Source organism: Triticum aestivum, chromosome 6B (assembly GCF_018294505.1).
Source record: "Triticum aestivum cultivar Chinese Spring chromosome 6B, IWGSC CS RefSeq v2.1, whole genome shotgun sequence".
NCBI lineage: Eukaryota > Viridiplantae > Streptophyta > Magnoliopsida > Poales > Poaceae > Triticum > Triticum aestivum.
Genome location: NC_057810.1, coordinates 161,581,542 through 161,596,738, shown reverse-complemented (window position 1 = coordinate 161,596,738; position 15,197 = coordinate 161,581,542).

Below are 15,197 nucleotides of genomic sequence, written 5' to 3'. Positions count from 1 at the left end.
CAGGTGGCTGAACAATAGGTGCAGAAATCAAGGCTTTCTTAAGTATTTCAAATGCTTCTACACAATCATCATCAAAAACAAAAGGAACATCCTTTTGTAAGAGATTAGTGAGAGGCCTAGAAATTTTAGAGAATTCTTTAATAAACCTCCTATAGAAACCAACATGACCAAGGAAACTTCTTATACCTTTGATATCTTTAGGAGACGACATCTTTTCAATAGCATCTACTTTAGCTTTATCAACTTCAATACCTCTTTCAGAAATTTTATGCCTCAAGACAATACCTTCATTAACCATAAAGTGGAACTTCTCCCAATTCAAGACAAGATTAGTTTCTTCGCATCTCTACAAAACTCGATCAAGGTTGGTTAAGCAATCATCAAAAGAAGTTCCGCAAACGGAGAAATCATCCATGAGAACCTCAACAATCTTTTCACAAAAGTCAGAGAATATAGCAGTCATACATCTTTGATAGGTAGCAGGTGCATTGCATAAACCAAAAGGCATACGTCTATAAGCAAAAGTACCAAAAGGGCAAGTAAAAGTGGTCTTTTCCTGATCCTCTTTCGACACAGGTATTTGAGAGAAACCAGAATAACCATCTAGAAAGCAAAAATGTGTATGTTTGGATAGTCTTTCTAGCATTTGATCAATAAAAGGTAGAGGGTAAAGATCTTTTCTAGTAGCTTTATTTAATTTTCGGAAATCAATTACCATTCTATAACATGTAACAATTCTTTGTGGGATCAATTCATTCTTATCATTAGGAATAACAGTAATACCTCCCTTCTTAGGGACACAATGAACGGGACTTACCCACTGACTATCAACAATAGGATAAATTATACCTGCCTCTAGAAGCTTTAGTATTTCATTTCTTACCACTTCTTTCATCTTAGGATTTAACCATCGTTGATGATCAACAACTGGTTTAGCATCTTTCTCCAAATTTATTTTGTGCTGGCATAGAGTGGGACTAATGCCCTTAAGACCATCAAGAGTATATCCAATAGCAGCATGGTGCTTCTTCAAGGTTTTCGATAATTTTTCTTCTTCATGCTCTGAAAGGTTAGCACTAATAATAGCAGGATATATCTTCTTTTCACCAAGATAAGCATATTTAAGAGTATCAGGTAATTGTTTAAGCTCAAACATGGGATCTCCCTTGGGGGAGGAGGATCTCCTAGGATTTCAATAGGCAAGTTGTGTTTCAAAATAGGCTCTTGCTTAAAGAACACTTCATCTATTTCCCTTCTTTCATTCATGAACATATCATTTTCATAGTCTAGCAAATATTGTTCTAAAGGATCATTAGGAGGCACGACAATAGAAGCAAGACCAATAAATTCATCCTTACTAGGCAATTCTTTATCATGGGGTTGTCTACGAAATTTAGAAAAATTAAAGTCATGGGAGATATCCCCTAAACCAATAGTAACAATATCCTTTTCGCAGTCTATCTTAGCATTAACAGTATTCAAGAAGGGTCTACCAAATATATTGGGACAAAAGTCATCTTGTGGGGAACCAAGAACAAGAAAATCAGTAGGATATTTAATTTTGCCACACAAGACTTCAACATCTCTAACAATCCCAACTAGTGAAATATTATCTCTATTTGCAAGCTTAATAATAACATCAATATCTTCTATTTCAGCAGGTGCAATATCATCCATAATTTCTTTATACAAGGTAAAAGGTATTGCACTAACGCTAGCACCCATATCACATAAGGCATGATAACAATGATCTCCTATTTTAACAGAAACAACATGCATGCCAACAATAGGTCTATGTTTATCTTTAGTATCGGATTTAGCAATTCTAGCAGCTTCATCACAGAAATAAATAGCATGCCCCTCAATATTATCAACCAAGAGATATTTAACCATAGCAATACTAGGTTCAACTTTAATTTGTTCAGGGGGTGTAAGTGTTCTAGTATTACTCTTACAAACCACCGTTGAAGCTTTAGCATGATCCTTTATTCTAACAGGGAAAGCTGGTTTCTCAATATAAGTAGTAGGAACAATAGGGTCAACATTATAAGTAATAGTTTCTTCTTCAACTTTATTAAGTTCTACTACTTTCACTTCAATGGGAGGATGATATTTAAACCACTTCTCCTTAGGGAGATCAACATGAGTAGCAAATGATTCACAGAAAGAAGCTACTATCTCAAAGTCAAGTCCATATTTAGTGTTAATTTCATGAAAATCATCGATATCCATAAAAGATTTAACACAATCAAACTTAGGGGTTATACCTGACTCCTTACCTTCGTCGAGTTCCCAATCTTCAGAGTTGCGTTTAATTCTTTCCAATAAATCCCATTTAAATTCAATAATCTTCATCATAAAAGAACTAGTACAAGAAGTATCGAGCATGGAGCGATCATTATGAGAAAGCCGAGCATAATTTTTTTGAATAATAATTTCTCTTGAGAGCTCATGGTTGGGGCATGAATATAACATTAACTTAAGCCTCCCCCAATCCTGAGCGATACTTTCTCCTTCATGAGGCCAAAAATTATATATATAATTCCGATCACGATGAACTAGATGCATATGATAAAACTTCTGATGAAATTCCAATTTCAATCGATTGTAGTTCCATGATCCAATATCATCACATAGCCTATACCATGTCAATACCTTTCCCTTCAAATATAAAGGGAATACATGCTTCTTGACAACATACTCGGGCATACCTGAAAGCTTAAATAATCCACAAACTTCATCCACATAGATTAGGTGCATATCGGGATGTAATGTTCCATCTCCTGTATAGGGATTAGCTAGCAGTTTCTCTATCATACCCGAAGGAATCTCAAAATAAATATTTTCATTAGGTTAAGGAGAAACTCTTTGGTCTTCTGGTCGGGGTGAAGATACCCCGAACAAGCCCCTCAAACGATTATTTTCCATAGTAACAAGTGACTGTAAATTTCAGCACACTATATAAATGTTTCCTTACCAAATTCCACTTACCAAAGGCGCTTCACTCCTCGGCAACGGCGCCAGAAAAGATTCTTGATGACCCACAAGTATAGGGGATCTATCATAGTCCTTTCAATAAGTAAGAGTGTCGAACCCAACAAGGAGCAGAAGGAAATGACAAGCGGTTTTCAGTAAGGTATTCTCTGCAAGCACTGAAATTATCGGTGACGGATAGTTTTGTGATAAGGTAATTCATAATGGGTAACAGGTAACCAAAGTAAACAAGGTACAGAAAGGTGGCCCAATCCTTTTTGTAGCAAAGGACAAGCCTGGACGAACTCTTATATAAAGCAAAGCGCTCCCGATGACACATGGGAATTACTATCAAGCTTGTTTTCATCATGCTCATATGATTCGCGTTCGTTACTTTGATAATTTGATATGTGGGTAGACTGGTTCTTGGGTGTTGTCCTTAATTGGAAAAGCCTCTCACTTACGATTTACCCCTCTCACAAGCATTTGCAACTACGAAAGAAGAATTAAGGTAAACCTAACGAAACATATGGATCCAAATCAGCCCCTTACGAAGCAACACATAAACTAGGGTTTAAGCTTCTGTCACTCTAGCAACCCATCATCTACTTATTACTTCCCAATGCCTTCCCCTAGGCCCAAATCATGGTGAATTGTCATGTAGTCGACGTTCACATAACACCACTAGAGGAGAGACAACACACATCACATCAAAATATCGAACGAATACCAAATTCACATGATTACTTATAACAAGACTTCTCCCATGTCCTCAGGAACAAACGTAACTACTGACAAAGCATATTCATGTTCATAATCAGAGGGGTATTAACAAGGATTAAGGATCTGAACATATGATCTTCCACCGAATAAACCAACTAGCATCAACTACAAGGAGTAATCAACACTACTAGCAACCCACAGGTACCAATCTGAGGTTTTAAGACAAAGATCGGATACAAGAATGAACTAGGGTTTGAGAGGAGATAGTGCTAGTGAAGATGTTGATGGAGATTGACCCCCTCTCGATGAGAGGATCGATGGTGATGACGATGGCGGTGATTCCCCCCTCCCGGAGGGATGTTTCCCCGGCAGAACAGCTCCATCAGAGCCCTAGATTGGTCTTGCCCAGGTACCGCCTTGAGACGGTAGTGCTTCGTCCCGAAAGCTTCTCTATGATTTTTTCCAAGGCAAAAGACACCATATAGCAGAAGATGGACGTCGGGGCCTACCAGGGGGCTCACGAGGCATGGGGCGCGCCCTCCACCCTCGTTGCTGACTGGTGGCCCCCCTCTTGTGCTTTCTTCGCCCAATATTTTTAATATATTTCAAAACTTATCTCCGTGAAGTTTCAGGACTTTTAGAGTTATGTAGAATAGGTCTCTAATATTTGCTCCTTCTCTAGTCCAGAATTCCAGCTGCCGGCATTCTCCCTCTTCATGTGAACCTTATAAAATAAGAGAGAAAATGCATCAGTACTGTAACATAACGTGTAATAACAGCCCATAATGCAATAAATATTGATATAAAAGCATGATGAAAAATGGATGTATCAGGTGGCGCGCCCTGGTGCCTTGTCGGCACCTGGGTGGACCCCTCTGGTATTTATTTTCTCCAATATTTTTTATCTATTCCAAAATAATTCTCCATCAAATTTCAGCTCATTTGGAGATGTGCAGAATAGGTATCTCTGTCATAGCTTTTTCAGGTCCAGAATTCCAGCTCGTGGTATTCTCCCTCTTTGTGTAAACCTTGCATATTATGAGAGAAAATGCATTAGATTTACTCCACAAAGTGTTATATTGAATAAAAACTGAAGGAAACATGCCCTAGAGGCAATAATAAAGTTGTTGTTTATATTTCCTTATATCATGATAAATTTTTGTTATTCATGCTAGAATTGTATTAACCGGAAACTTAGTACATGTGTGAATACATAGACAAAACAAAGTGTCCCTAGTATGCCTCTGCTTGACTAGCTCGTTAATCAAAGATGGTTATGTTTCCTGACCATAGACATGTATTGTCATTTGATAAACAGGATCACATCATTAGAGAATGATGTGATGGACAAGACCCATCCTGTTAGCTTAGCATAATGATCGTTAAGTTTTATTGCTATTGCTTTCTTCATGACTTATACATGTTCCTCTGATTATGAGATTATGCAACTCCTGAATACCGGAGGAACACCTTGTGTTCTATCAAACGTCACAACTTTACTGGGTGATTATAAAGATGCTCTAAAGGTGTGTCCGAAGGTGTTTGTTGGGTTGGCATAGATCGAGAATAGGATTTGTCACTCCGTGTATCGGAGAGGTATCTCTGGGCCCTCTCGGTAATGCTCATCACTATAAGCCTTGCAAGCAATGAGACTAATGAGCTAGTTACGAGATGATGCATTACAGAATGAGTAAAGAGACTTGCCGGTAACGAGATTGAACTAGGTATGAAGATACCGATGATCGAATCTTGGGAAAGTAACATACCTATGACCAAGGGAACAACGTATGTTGTTGTGCGGTTTGACCGATAAAGATCTTCGTAGAATATGTAGGAGCCAATATGAGCATCCAGGTTCCGCTATTGGTTATTGATCTGAGATGTGTCTCAATCATGTCTACATAGTTCTGGAACCCGTAGGGTCCGCATGCTTAACATTCAATGACGATTTGTATTATGAGTTATTTGTTTTTGATGATCGAAGTTTGTTCGGAGTCCCGGATGAGATCACGGACATGACGAGGAATCTTGAAATGGTCGAGAGGTAAAGATTGATATATTGGAAGGTTATGTTCGGACACAAGAAGAGTTTCAGAGAGGTTCAAACCTTTTTCGGAGTACGAGGAGGTTACCAGAACCCCCCGGGAAAGTTAATGGGCCTACATGGGCCTTAGTGAAGAGAGGAGGCAGCAGCTAGGAGGTGGTGCACGCCCCCCAAGCCCAAACCGAATTGGACTAGGGGTGGGGGTGCGCCCCCCCTTTTCCTTCTCCTTCTCCACTTCTTTCCCCCTTTCCCACTACGTAAAAGGAAAGGGGAATCCCACTTGGACTAGGGAGTCCTAGTAGGACTCCCCCCTTGGCGCGTCTGAGGGAATTCGGACAGCCGGACTGTGTACAACGTCCGGACTATTGAAGCGTGAAGATACAAGACTCGAGACTTCGGCCCGTGTTCGGATGGGACTCTCCTTTGCATGGAAGGCAAGCTTGGCGATCCGGATATTGTGTTTCCTTCCTTGTAACCGACCCCATGTAAACCCTAGCCCTCTCCGGTGTCTATATAAACCGGAGAGGTTGGTCCTTAGAAGGCCGATCACAATTACAATCATACCATCATAGGCTAGCTCTTAGGGTTTAGCCTCTACGATCTCATGGTAGGTCTACTCTTGTACTACTCATATCTTCAATATTAATCAAGCAGGAAGTAGGGTTTTACCTCCATCGAGAGGGCCTGAACCTGGGTAAACATTGTGTCCCTTGCTTCCTGTTACCATCAGCCTAGGCGCACAGATCGGGACCCCCTACCCGAGATCCGCCGGTTTTGACACCGACATTGGTGCTTTCATTGAGAGTTCCTCTGTGTCGTCGCTGCAAGGCTTGATGGCGCCTTCAATCATCATCAACAACACGATCCAGGGTGAGGCTTTTCTCCCCGGACAAATCTTTGTGTTCGGTGGCTTCGCACTGCGGGCCAACTCGCTTGGACACCTGGAGCAGATCAACAGCTACGCCCCTGGCCATCAGACCAGGTTCGGAAACCTGAATTACACGGTGGACATTCGCGGAGACTTGATCTTCGATGGATTCAGGCCTATGCCAGGAGCACCGGACAGTCACGACGAGCACGGCTTAGACCTGCTGTCGGACAAAGCTCGGGGTATCACCCCCGTGGTAGCCTTGGACCTAAATCCGGAGCAGGCTGCGCTGCCTAAAGACGGAGGGTTGGACCCCGTCTCGCAGGCTGCACACTCATCGGCGGTGGAGCCGAACACGGGTCTCACCTCTGTGGTGGCCTGTGACTTCAGACCCCCGGATTCGCATCCGGATGTTGGTTCCTATCCGCGCACTCCCGAGCTAGTCGAGCCAGGTTGGGCTCCGGTAACGGAGTTCACCGCTGCGGATATCTTCCAGCACTCGCCCTTTGGCGACATGCTGAGTTCGTTAAAAGCTCTCTCTTTGACAGAAAATTCCGGGCCAAACTATGTTCGGCTCGAGTGGGAAGCAGGTGACGAAGAAATTTGTTACCCACCCACCACCCACTTCATAGCCACGGTTGATGATTTAACCGACGTGCTTGACTTCGACTCCGAAGGCATCGACGGTATGGACGACGATGCAGGAGAAGATTCAGAATCTAGGAGGTGCCGGACTTCCGCCTCGTCACACGACATATACATGGTGGATACGCCCAAGGAGGACGATGGTGACAATCCGGAAGATAAAACCCCCGGACAAAAGCCAAAGTGACGGTGCAGACGCCGTTCCAAGTCCAGCAACAGTAAAAATAGCAGCAAGAGCGCCAGAAGGATCGATACTCTGGTCAACCCCGAAGGCAACAATGACCATATGGAACCAGTGATGGAGCAGGACGAGCCAGGTCACGCCGAACACAGTTCGGAGCAGACGCCCGATGACAATGATCCTGAGGGACGAGTTCAGCAAACCGCCCCAGGACAAGAACACAGTCCAGATGATGATACATTCATCATTCTGGAAGAACGCGTGGAACGAGATAACCTCCACAGAAAGCTTATGGCCACAGCGAGAAGTCTAAACAAGCAGAAGCAACAGCTCAAAGACGCATAGGAAACGCTCAATCGCAGATGGAATAAAGTGCTAGACACTGAAGAAAGATATGGCGACGATCGCCATACAAAGAGCTATCCAAAACTCAAGCTACTGCCAGAATTCGACGACGAGGCCGTTCGACCAAAGACTAATACGACCAGGAGGCCGAACGTACCGCCTCACAACCGCAACAGAACGGCTACCGACGCCGCACACGATCTACGTGAGCATCTAGATAAGAAAGCCGGCGCGGCCATGTCCATCTATGGATCTAAAGGACACACCCCGGCGAGGGACTATGGTCACCAAAACGATCATACAAGTCAAATACTAGTTCGGAATAAACACCGGACACAACAACAGCCGACTGCATGCCACAGCGCATCCAAATACAGAGGGGCTGCTCACCCCCTGTACTTCACCAAAGAAGTACTGGACTATGAATTCCCACAAGGTTTTAAACCTGTGAACATAGAGGCATACGACGGAATGACAGACCCAAGGGTCTGGATCGAGGGTTTCATCCTACATATTCACATGGCTCGTGGGGATAACCTCCACGCCATAAAATACATTCCCCTAAAGTTGAAGGGACCAGCTCGACACTGGTTGAAAAGCCTCCCCGAAAACTCAATTGGGAGTTGGGAGGAACTCGAGGATGATTTTAGGGCCAATTTTCAAGGGACTTATGTCCGGCCTCCGGATGCTGATGATTTAAGTCACGTAATCCAACAGCCCGGAGAGTCCGCCCGCAAGCTTTGGAACAAATTCCTCACTAAGAAGAATCAAATTGTCGATTGTCCGGATGCCGAAGCCTTAGCGGCATTGAAACATAGCATCCACGACGAGTGGCTTGCCAGACACCTCGGCCAGGAAAAGCCAAGGACAATGGCAGCCCTAACAAGCCTTATGACCCACTTTTGCGCGGGTGAAGATAGCTGGCTAGCCCAAAAAGGCACCAGCGACCCCAGCACATCCGAAGTAAGGGATGGCAACGGGAAGCCATGGCGTAATAAAAATAAACGCCAAAACAAGGAAGAGAGCCCGAATAACACAATGGTTAATGCCGGATTCAGGGGCTCTCGGCCTGATGAGCAAAAGAGGCCATTTAAAGGCAGTAATGAGGGTCCGTCCGGTCTGAATAGAGTCCTAGACAGACTGTGCCAAATTCATGGCACCCCTGACAAACTTGCGAACCACACGCACAGAGAGTGCTGGGTATTCAAGCATGCTGGCAAATTAAATGCCGAACACAAGGGAAGGGACACACCAAGGGAAGACGAGGATGAACCTCGCAAGCCGAACACTAGGGGGCAGAAAAAATTCCCGCCAGAAGTTAAAACAGTGAACATGATCCATGCGACTCGCACATCCATGAGAAGGCACGAACACGCGCATAGAGACGCGCGCGATATAGAGCCCATCGTACCCACACCTAACTACTGGATGTCTTATCCGATCACTTTCGATCACTTGGACGATCGAACTAGTATTCGGTGCGGAGGATCAAAGGCCTTGGTGCTTGACCCAATAATCAACGGATACCGTCTCACCCGTGTCCTCATGGACGGCGACAGTAGTCTCAATTTAATATACGAGGACACTGTCTGCAGGATGGGGATAAACCCATCCTGAATTAGCCAAAGCAACACCGCCTTTGAAGGGGTGATACTAGGTGTTGAAGCCTACGGCAGGGGCTCCGTCGTACTAGAGGTAACATTTGGTTCCCCAGGCAATTCCAAAAGCGAAGAACTACTCTTCACCATTGCACCCTTCCAAAGCGGCTATCATGCATTGCTTGGAAGAACGTCCTTCGCCCGCTTCAACGCATTACCGCACTATGGCTACCTTATACTCAAGATGCCTGGTCCACGTGGCGTCATCACCGTTAACGGAATCTCAGAGCGCTCTTCACGTGCAGGAGAACACACGACGGCCCTAGCGGCCGGTCTATAAGCGCCCTCCAATATTAAAAAACATGACTGGTCGTTAAGACCACAGACACGGTTAGACGAGTCCAGTAGCGCGGATAAAATCGAACCAGGGCACCGTATATGTAATCCCATAGCAGACACCAGGGGCTATAAATATTTAATACAACCCCACACTTGGCTCAACCTTATTGGCAGGCCAACATCTTACACTCTTACTATCAATCGCACACTTACGTTGTACTCTCCTACGAGTTTTCTTTTTTCCATAGACAACATTCGTGCGATACCCTTTTAGGATACGGCACGACGGAGACAAAGGCGCAGACGTGCAGCAGGGCTCCGTTCCACATGTTTCTTTTTAGATTAAGCCCCTGTGTAAACCTTTTCTATTGCCTCTTGTTGTTTAACCATCCCATGGGTTCCATACCCACAGAGGATACTGCCGTTATCGGCATTTCACCACGGCAGATTAACACACGTACCTGGAAACACATGGTTTATAACGAATGGGCATTCTTGAGCCCATCGTCTATTATAAAGTCCGAATACCTTTGGGAGTGTTCGGCGTCACGAGTTTGGCCTTATATGCATCAGCTTCGAATCATGTCTTTGGTCAAATGTTGGGTTTGCCCGGCTCCTGGGTTTGCCGCCTTACGTTCCCTTATTATCGGCTAAGGTGGCCAAAGGAGAACTACTGCGATTGTGCTCTGGTTATTCCGGATGAGCACCTCAGTAGAGAAAGCCGAAAACTGACTGTCATGATGCAGCGAGAGACTATTCAACCACTCGAAAACTCACCGGAATCTTCAGGATTCCTCCGCATTAATGAAGGTCCATTTCCCGATCATGTACATACGTGCCCGTATTCGGATGCATGCGAAGGTACCAGGGGCTACATAGTAGCCCCAACGTTAGACTCCCATGGCTAAGCGAAAGTGTTACAGCTATATAGTCTGGTTGCCTAGTTCGACGTGCGATCACCTCCTTAATGGACCAAGACGTTGGATCAAGTGTGATTAAGCATATTTTTCGCGAACACCCCCGCATTGTATGCGTGGGGGCTGAAGCCAACGACTGCTAACTTTCGGATTACACACACACACACACACACACACAAATATATATATATATATATATATATATATATATAAATGTCCGCATAGGGGACACAATCATATTTTCAGGCAAACAGTATAAATATTGTCTCATAATCAAAATAAACATTGTTTTTACAATGATTCGATTCATCACTCGAACAAGACATACTTCGAGCACTACGCCTCTATGAGGCGGGCACCTTCTGTGACCTGCGCCAAGTAGTGCTCGGCCGGATATTGGCCCCCTGCCGGATCCTGGGTCGCTATAATGGTGGCCTCCATATCTGCCCAATAGGCTTTAACACGGGCAAGAGCCATTCGTGCACCCTCTATGCACGCCGACCTCCTCATGGCGTCGATCCGAGGCACGACCCCAAGGAATTGTTACACCAAGCCAAAGTAACTGTCCAGCTTAGGCCCCTTCGGCCAAACATGGTCTATTACAGACCGCATTACAAGCCCGGACAACCTGTGAAGCTCCTCTACAGCAGCCATCTTGTCACTTAACGACAGCGGGCGAGTGGGAGCATTGAATTGCGACCAGAAAAGCTTTTCCACTTCCTTATTACCCTGATCTTCGAAGAACTTGGCAGCGTCAGCTGTACTCTTTGCCAAATCCGAATACGCGTCCGCAAGACTCCAGCGTCCATTCGGGGGAGCGTACTTTGGATCGAAAAATTTCAACCGCAGCAAGTAGGAGCCCCCAGCCACGATTTTACCAGCCTGTTGAAGCTCCTCCCACGCACCCCTGAGCTCGGTCTGTATCTCCTTGGTGGCATTCCGTGCCTTGATCAGATCGGATAAACTATCCTTATGCTCCTTTTCAAGGAGCTCATACCAGTCAGCGGCATTTTTTAACTCCAAATCCATTTCGACTATCTTTTCCTTGCTTCGGCGATGAGCAGCCTGTTCGGCTCTCAATTCCTCGGCCGCCTTTAGGACAGCCACATTGCTAACCCGAGCTTGTTCCTTGGCCTGGGCAAGTTCCACCCTCAGGGCTTCCACGGCAGCAGCACCATCTGCAGTCCAAACATATTCCATTAATATCATGCCACCTTTATATTTTCCTATACAAAGGAAGGCAGAGCACATACCTTGTGATTTGTCCAACCGCTCATTCACCAGCGTGATATCGGCATCAATCGATCCAATCTGCCTCGTTAGTTCGGCAACTTCAAAGGACTGGTCGGCGGCCAGACCCACAAGTACCTGCGAGTATTTATAGCACAATCATTGGTTTATGATCCCCCGTTTTCCTCCTAGGGCGGGCAACCAGAGTCTCAGGGGCTACTATCTATATGGAGCACACCTAGCGCGTGCCTCACAGCCAAAAAATAGTGTATTCTTCACTACATACCTCAAAGCCTCTGAGCAGGCTTGTAAATGCTTCATTCAAACCGCTTGTAGCGGATGAAATCTTCTTGAGCACCGCGCTCATTAATGAGCGGTGCTCCTCCGAGAGCGCAGCTCGCTCCAGTAAGCCTGTCAGTACGTCCGGCCGGACATTGAACTGTGCCGGACCCTTCCCATCGCCCCTCGTGGGAGCTAAACGCTCCGGGCTCAGGGCGGCTGACGCATTGGCTTCCGGCTTCGGCAGATCCGGACTCCTCCGTGACGACACCTCGGTGTCGCCCGCTTCATGAGTCGGAGAGGTGGGTGGGGTCTCGCTCTCCATCATCTCCGGAGGAAGATCCCCCGAAGACGAACTCTGTTGAGAAGAGCTGCTAGCCGGACTGCAAAAGACGAATCCTGCTTATTGATCTAGGAGAAACACATTACCTTCAAATTAACGATTGACTTACAGCTCGGTGGAGCGCTGGCCCATTGGCGGGCATGACGTGTTGAGGGTGCCCGTCGGGGCAGGGCCCCCTGGGGATACCTTTTCCCCTGGTTTGGGCATCTCCACCTCCAAGTCTTTGGAGCTAGCCCTCTTCTTCCCGCGCGGGGAGGAGCCCTTAGCCTCCCCTTCCCGACTATCCTCCTTAGGGGAGGTAACAATTCCCCCGGTTCGGATGCGTAGCGTGTGGAGTTCGGTTTCTTCGATCTTCCCCTTGTCTTTCCCTGAGGGCATTCTGCTGAGTACCCGGTCGAGCATCTTGGCCATGGTGGGACCAGGCGACCCTTCGGGAAGTGGCGTTGGACACCTGATTCTCTCCGCCTTGCTGAGCCATTCCTGGCCATGGACGATTTTCAGAATAAACAATTATGACAAATACAAAACAAGGTGTCCGGCATCAAGGCTACTTACTTGGGTATCTAGGCGATTGCAGCTTAGGCCCGCATCCTCGATGGTGTCCGGACACTCCACTTTCGGTCCGAAGAATAATTTGCACATCCCTTCGAGCTTCAAGCCGAAGAAGTGCTTAACAGTCCGCGGACCCTCTGGATTGAACTCCCACATCCGGAGAGGCCGGCGTTGGCACGGCAACATCCGTCGGATTAACATCACTTGCATTATGCTGACAAGGTTAATGTCCCTCTCAAGAAGCTCTCGGATGCGGCTCTGCAGTACTGGTACATCACCAGCGGGCCCCCAATTCCGTCCTACGTCGGTCCAAGACGCTAGTTGTGACGGAGGGCCCGAGCGGAACTCGGGGGCGGCCACCCACTTTGTGCCTCTGGGAGCCGTGACATAAAACCACCTCCGTTGCCATACATCGGATACTTCTGGGAAAGAACCCTCTGGCCATGGGGCATCGGCGTTCCTGCTTATTACGGCACCTCCGCACTCCGCATGTCGCCCCTCGATCATCTTCGGCTTCACATTGAAGGTCTTGAGCCATAAGCCGAAGTGTGGGGTGACATGGAGGAAGGCCTCACACACTATAATGAACGACGAGATATGGAGGATGGCGTCCGGAGCTAGATCATGAAAATCCAACCCATAATAGAACATAAGCCCCCTCACAAAGGATCGAGGGTGAGGCCCAAGCCACGGAGGAAGTGAGGGAACAAACACGACGCACTCATTGGCTCCAGTGTAGGGATGACCTGCCCTGGAGCAGGAAGCCTGTGCTGGATGTCGGCGGTCAGATATCCGACCTCCCTAAGCTTCACATGTCCTCCTTTTGATCGAGGAGGCCACCCACCGGCCTTGAGGGTTGGATCCAGACATATTGGAGGATCTGGGGTGTTGGAGCTTAGGATCTCGGGTGTTAGAACTCGAGGTGCGAGAAGGCGCGAGGAAGGTGGAAAAGAAGCATAGGCCTCGCCCCTTTTATAAAGGGGGTGAATATCAAGAGTCCTTAGGGTGACCGCTTGAGGTTTACCTGACAGACACACAGAGTCATACCAACAGGTCGTCATGGGGCTACGCACGCCCGCATTAATGGAAATATCCCGTAATAAGAGGAACACGATCTCTACCTTCGACAGACGTGCCAGTAAAACCGCCTCGCAACACGAGTCGGGTGGGGCAAGAAACGTCGGTTCACGTTGGACCAGGCCACGATGCAAGGGCACGACGTATGAAGATTGCCTGCGGATCAGATTTATGTTATGTTCCCTACAATGGTATGTGAAGATCATCTCGCAGATCCGGACACGGTCTAAGTGTTCGTTTAATTACTTTGGGAGTATTTGGAGAAGGAACCCGCCCTGGCAATGCCGAAGACAAGACTGCACGCCGGACTCATCGTCATTGAAGCCTGGTTCAGGGGCTACTGAGGGAGTCCTGGATTAGGGGGTATCCGGACAGCTTAGGACTGTGTAAATGTCCGGACTATTGGAACGTGAAGATACAAGACTCAAGACTTCGGCCCGTGTTCGGATGGGACTCTCCTTTGCGTGGAAGGCAAGATTGGCGATCCGGATATTGTGTTTCCTTCCTTGTAACGACTCCATGTAAACCCTAGCCCTCTCCGATGTCTATATAAACCGGAGAGGTTGGTCCTTAGAAGGCCGATCACAATTACAATCATACCATCATAGGCTAGCTCTTAGGGTTTAGCCTCTACGATCTCGTGGTAGATCTACTCTTGTACTACTCATATCTTCAATATTAATCAAGCAGAAGTAGGGTTTTACCTCATCGAGAGGGCCCGAACCTGGGTAAACATTGTGTCCCTTGCTTCCTGTTACCATCAGCCTAGACGCACAGATCGGGACCCCCTACCGAGATCCGCCGGTTTTGACACGACAGCGTCCCCTCTAGCCAGGCCGCCCCCTTGCCCCTCCTAGTGTATACATGGGTAGGGGCACCCCAAAGGCACATCAATTGTTCTCTTTGCATGTGCGGTGCCCCCCTCCACGTTACTCCTCAGTCATAGCATCATAGTGCTTAGTGAAGCCCTGCGCGGATCACATCATCAACACCGTCACCACACCGTCATGCTGATGAAACTCTTCCTCGAACCTCTACTGGATCAAGAGTACGAGGGACGTCATCGAGCTGAATGTGTGCTCA